Genomic DNA, 6,129 nt, shown 5'->3' on the forward strand with positions numbered 1-6,129 from the left:
ACGATCTACTTTAACGCTAGCAGTTTGTAGAAGAGACTGGAGACCAGAGATATTTTGGGCTTCTCAACATCATGACATGAACTGTGAATGCAGGATTTACCACCCACCCCCAGAGTTCATGCTGGGTTGTGAGGGCCATGGGAGTGACAATAGTTCACAGGATTAATGCACTTAGGAGCATATGCTGGCAACCTATATTCACTCTTGCATGAAAGCTCAGTGAACATTCTTCTCTTTTCAGTCCTCCCAATCAGTGACATCTCTCATGATGGTGTTTGGCTGTAGCATCTCAATTTAAGCTAAAGTTTGGCAGTGTGGAATGTGTCACTCTCACTCACTCTCACTAACTCAAGGTGCGCCTGCTTCTTCCAGTTGACCCCAGAACGTCCACCATGTCACCACGGTCCCTGAGGCTGTCACACACAGGAGTCACCACATGGTGGGCAGGGCTACCTCCTCTAGCTGCCATTGTGTCTCAAGAAAGCAAGAGCTTGCTGTGGGATGAGGGGAAAGGAGAAGAGAAGTAAATGCATTTGTCATAGCTTGTTGTCCCAAAGTGGGGTGAATATGCATCTCATTGGCCAGTGTTCTGGCTGATAAAGCCTTGTTTGTATAGCCCAGAATGTTTCCTACCACAGCAAGGCTACATGGCAGCCTTGCTCACTGAACCCCCAGAAAGGCGCAGACAGACTAAAACAACCACATTTCGCTGCCCCCAGTTCTGGGCTAGAGCTGGACTCTCGGACTACTTAGGGTTCTGCTGGAAGGTCTGGCTCTGCTCCCCCAAGTGGGTAAAAGCCCACCTAACATGCAACATTGCCGTCCACCTGCTATACCAGTTAATGGGAATAGGCAGCTGCTTCTTATTTCAGCCCTGGGTGCTGCTGAGACAAGGGTCCTTCTGCTGCAGCACTCCATGGTCATGGGCACACCTGCTCCAAGACACCTTCTACTGCACTGTGCTTCTCCATCATATCCTCACCTGTCTGTGTGAGATGCATCCTTCATTTCCTGCATCAACAGTGAGAAACAGCTGACATGCACGTTTGAAGTCCCTCTGATATTTTTGCCACAGGACTGTTTGGTCAGCAGCAGGATGGGTCCAGCCAGTGAGCAGAGAGTGCAGGTCCCCAAACCTCATTAGATCCTGAAGAGACAGAGACAGAGACAGAAAGTAAAGGCATGATTGGTGTACTGGGGACAGCTAATAGGTCACTGTTGAAAATAAAGTTTACTGGCTCTACCCTCATATTTATCTTTCCATTGTCAATGGTGACGTTGACTCCCAGATGTCCACTGTTCTCTGCCAATTTTTTCAAGGAAATTATATGACAATTTCCCAACGGTTTCTAAAACCCCAAGTTGAACGTTGCTACTAATTTGAGGTAAAAGTCCACACTACAATTTTCTCCGTGTGGTGTACGCACTGAGGCCAGAGCATAGTTGTTAGAAGAATAGATTTTTGGTGAGAAAGAGCTTGATTACACCTGGCTTTCATGAGGCTTTGGGGAGGATACTGGGGAAGGCACCTCTCTTCGTCAATCATTCTCCATGCTTCCACCAACATTATGATTCTCTTCATTACATATTTTCATATGAAGAATATTTTTGTTCTCCCCAATCTCCTTGTAAAAGAAAGCACACAATTTTTTTCCTCTTTAGGGAAGAAAAGGAAGACCTGTGGTTTCTGTAACATCTCTAATCTGGTAGACCCCTCTCTCCTTAAAAAAAATCTAGGAAGTGAATTCCCAGATTCTTGCTAGATGCACATGAAGAAGAGATGTGAGTCTGAGGGTGGAGAAGCTTTATCCATAGGAAGCACCTGCTTGGAAAGCAGCTTCTTCTCCTGGGTTGGGCTGTTGGTGTCAGGAGTGACCTGTTTTTCTGTGGTCTCTGGCCTTCATTGAAATCCAGAGAAGTGGACTAAACTCTCAAAGTGTATTTGAATGCTACCCTGAGGCATATGGTAGATGGAAATTTGTTGTGCCTGAATCTGCCCTCATCATTGTGATCCTACCAGGTCAAGGCAAATATTATAGCAACTTTCAGGAATGTCAACTAGGTCCCCACTCTCCCATAAATAGACAAAATCATTTTTATAACATCTGTCCATCTATACACTCTGCTTTAAATCCAGGCAAATCTCTGACCTCATGGTCATATTCTCAGTTGGCCATGAGGAAAAATAAATAATGGGAGATGAGTTACAGAAGCTGGAACAATATGAGACTATACATCTTCGTATTCAGATAAAGTCTCATTGGCAGAGGTTTTAATTTTATTCAGAGTAAGCTTCATGGTGCAAAATTCCTCTCACTCCTAATCGAGCCCCAACGCCAACACGACTATGGGAAGGTGGGAAGAGAGGGGCTGGTATGTGATTTGATAGAAAGGTTTACAAATGGCATACTCAAGGAAATGGACTGAACTAACTATGTAGCATAAGGGATGGTGAGCTGCCATCAAGAAATGTTTCATATTCTCTTCATCTAGTGCCCGTTTTCTGAATAGTGCCTTCATGGCTCTCCAAAACCTACAATTTCTTTATGTTTTTAAATTACACCTTGAGATCTTATTTATCTTGGACATTTTCCAGCATTCCTTGTGCTTTGAGGGTTTAGTTATCCAGTTAGAGTAAGGAAAGGGATGAACCTAGAGAATGATTGAGTTGAATTATGTGGGTGGGGTAGAAACAGGTGGAAATCGCTTTCTATAAATCTCAGCAGTGAAACTACTTTGTAGGGTTCTGGATCTTCCACTTCTATAACTTTCCTGGTAGGATTTCTTCTACTTGTCCCACATCTGATGTGTGGATGCTCCAGGTGTTGGGGACAACCATTGGTTCTAGGTGGTGCTTTTAGCACAAAATTCCTAAGTATCTTTATCTCTGTACCTTTCCAGAATGAGATGTGAATGTTATGTTTTAGAAGGTTAACATTTTACACAAAGTATGGAAGAGCCCTCAATAACCTCCTCCCCACTGCAAAAGCAAACTCCTTTGAAATGGGGGGGGGGCAAAGTTCACATTTCTAAGTTCACACCTTTTCCAATTACACCCTTAGAGCTTATTACATGAAATAGTTTTGCTGTTAATGGAGGGGAACTACTTAGAGGAGAAGATGAACAGTGTGCAATGGAGAGAAAACTAATTTATATAATCAATCCCCTTTTATGAAATGGGATTTTTTGGCTGGGCTTAAGAGATCATCTGATGAATTAGTATTGTATTGGTTCGTGTCATAAAGTCAGGGTCCAAGATTCCTAAGATTCAGTAAGCCAGACTGATCTCTTTTCACACATTTGCTTCTGGGGATGTCAGGGTGATCAGATCCTTTATATAGATATTGGTTTGGGAAAGTGTTCTCACGACTGACAACACAATCAAATTCTGTGTTCTTATCCAGCACTTATCACTGCTTGGAGACAGAGGTCCTAAGAAGAGTTCTCAGGAACCAGAGGAGATAAATTGGAATTCGTCAGCCCCCCAATATGACTGGACTGCTGAGCCTTGGGTGGAGGTATCTATCATCATCTTCCTTAGTTGGGAAGTCAGGCCAGTCACAGAACAGGGCAGGACAGTGGCCAGTGCATGCATAGTGGGGAAGCCCACGCTCAGATTGACTGAGAGGATACTGCCAGGGTGACATGTGCTGCATCCTCAGAAGGCTGGCTTCTGCCGGCAGTGTGCCTCACCTTGGTGCATCATGTCTGCTACTGGGGAAAGATACATCCAGCCAAAAATAGAGGAGCTGGGTGGGCTCAGCTCTGCTTTCTCCTCATGCCCATCTTAGTTCGACTCTTTGTCTTGAAAAGAATGGAAATCCTATCAATCATGGCTAGCGAGGGGGTTTTATTTCACAAGTAGCATCTCATTCATTAAAATCCTGAATCAGGTGTCACAATAGGCCTGGTCCTATGGACACTGAAGGTGGAGAGTGATTCTACATTCAGACAGCTCTCGGAACTTCATTCAGCATTGGGTGTAGGGATCCTCTTTCCACTGCTTTTCCATTTTCCCTCTAGCCTCAGTCTTCATGTCTGCACCTTGATGGGCTTCTACTAAATAGTGTCCTCTATACTCTTAATTTCTATCCCTCTTTTCTCAGTGACAGGATACATAGTGGCGGTGACACTTTCTTGGGGTACATCTCAGTGCTTTGTGTAAGGGAGGCACGATACAAGTCTTATGTACTCTTTCAAAAAGTATGAAGAGTTAATGTAATTTCCCCCCAAATTTGTGAACCACAATATTCTCTTTTTTTCCCACTTTTATTGAGATATAATTGACTTATAACATTGTGTAAGTTTAAGGTGTACAAGTGATGACTTGGCACACACATATTATGAAATGTTTACCACAGTAAGGTTAACTAACACATCCTTCTCTTCACATGATTGCCACTTTGTTGTTGTTATGGTAAGCATATTAAAGCTCTACTTGCGTAGCAATTTTCAAATGTGCAATACAGTATTATTAACTATAATCACCATGTGCTGTACCTTTGGTGCTCAGAACTTACTAATTTCATAATTTAAAGTTTGTACCTTTGGATAACATCTCCCCACTTCTCCCACTCCTCAGCCTCTGACAATCACCATCTCACTCTCTGTTTCTATGAGTTAGATATTTTTAGATTTCACATACAAATGAGATCGTACACTAGTTGTCTTTCTCTGTGTGAGCTTATTTGACTTAGCAATAAAATATGCATTATCAGATTCATGACAAAGATGATAGTCTAATGAAGCAGGGAAGTGATAGTCCTTTCAACAAATATAAACGGTATTGCATCAAGTGGGTATTCAAATGGAGAAAATACAACTTGATGCTTCCTTTATATCATACCAAAAAATGTTAAAAGAGGAGAGAAAAAGGAAAGAAACCCAGAAGATGAGCTGTAGATCTAAATGTAAATGGTATAACAATCATCTAAAAGAAAAAAATCCAGAATATCTTAATGTCTTTAGGGGAAGGCAAAAAAGCTACTTAACCAAGACAAAATAATTTACCATTAAAAATTATATTAAGTACCTCTGTTTATTGAAACACAGCATTAAGGAAATTGAAAGGCAAGTCACAGTCTGGGAGAAGCTATTTCTTTTAATGTTTATTTATTTTTGAGACAGAGAGAGACAGAGCATGAACGGGGGAGAGTCAGAGAGAGAGGGAGACACAGAATATGAAGCAGGCTCCAGGCTCTGAGCTGTCAGCACAGAGTCCAACATGGGGCTCGAACTCACGGACCGTGAGATCATGACCTGAGCCGAAGTTGGATGCCCAACCAACCGAGCCAGTCTGGGAGAAGCTATTTTTAACCTGACAAACCTATAAATCAGTAAGGAAGAAGACAATGGAACAAAAGAAAACTGGGCAAAATATTTGCAGTGTTCCTTCACAAAAAGAGATTGTACAAATGGCCAATATCATATTAAAATGTGCAGGTTATGTATTTACCAGGGAAAGATAACATAAAACCACAGTACAATAATAGTTCACACAAACCAGAAAGACTATAATGCAAAATTCAGGCAATGCCAAGCGTCAATGAGAGTACTGGACTGCCGTTCACTGATGCTGGAAGTGTAAAATTTGGAAATATATTGAAGTAGAGCATATTTTACATATCACATATTTTCTTGAAATAGTTTTATTTAGTGAATAAGTTCAGTTATTGACTTATTTAGTCAATAAGTTTCCTTATTTGCCTTGAAGATTACAGTGATATGGAGGAATGCTTTGTACACAAGGGCAAAGTTTGTGCTTTTATAGATTCTAGTGCAGCATATAATTCTGTTTCCATCACAAGACATAATGATTCAGCTTTCAGATTATTTATAATACTGAAATAAGTATTACATCAGCAAACTCATATTTTGGTTGAATCCAAATTTATGTGTTATTAAGTACTGCAAAAAGTCAGATAAGAAGTGTCAGTTGGTTGTTAAAGTAGTATGTGGAGAGCATGATAATGCCATATTTGTGAAGCCAAGTCATTAAAAATGTGTTTGTCCACTGCTCCCAAGACCACTGAAGGAGAAAAATCCTGGAAGAATAAGAAGTGAATTTTTATTAGAAAAATGCCACTGGGGATCATTGCCAAAGTGTTATCAGTAGCTGGAGAGATTAAT

Source organism: Herpailurus yagouaroundi, unplaced genomic scaffold, assembly GCF_014898765.1.
Source record: "Herpailurus yagouaroundi ecotype Mexico unplaced genomic scaffold, PumYag 163, whole genome shotgun sequence".
NCBI lineage: Eukaryota > Metazoa > Chordata > Mammalia > Carnivora > Felidae > Herpailurus > Herpailurus yagouaroundi.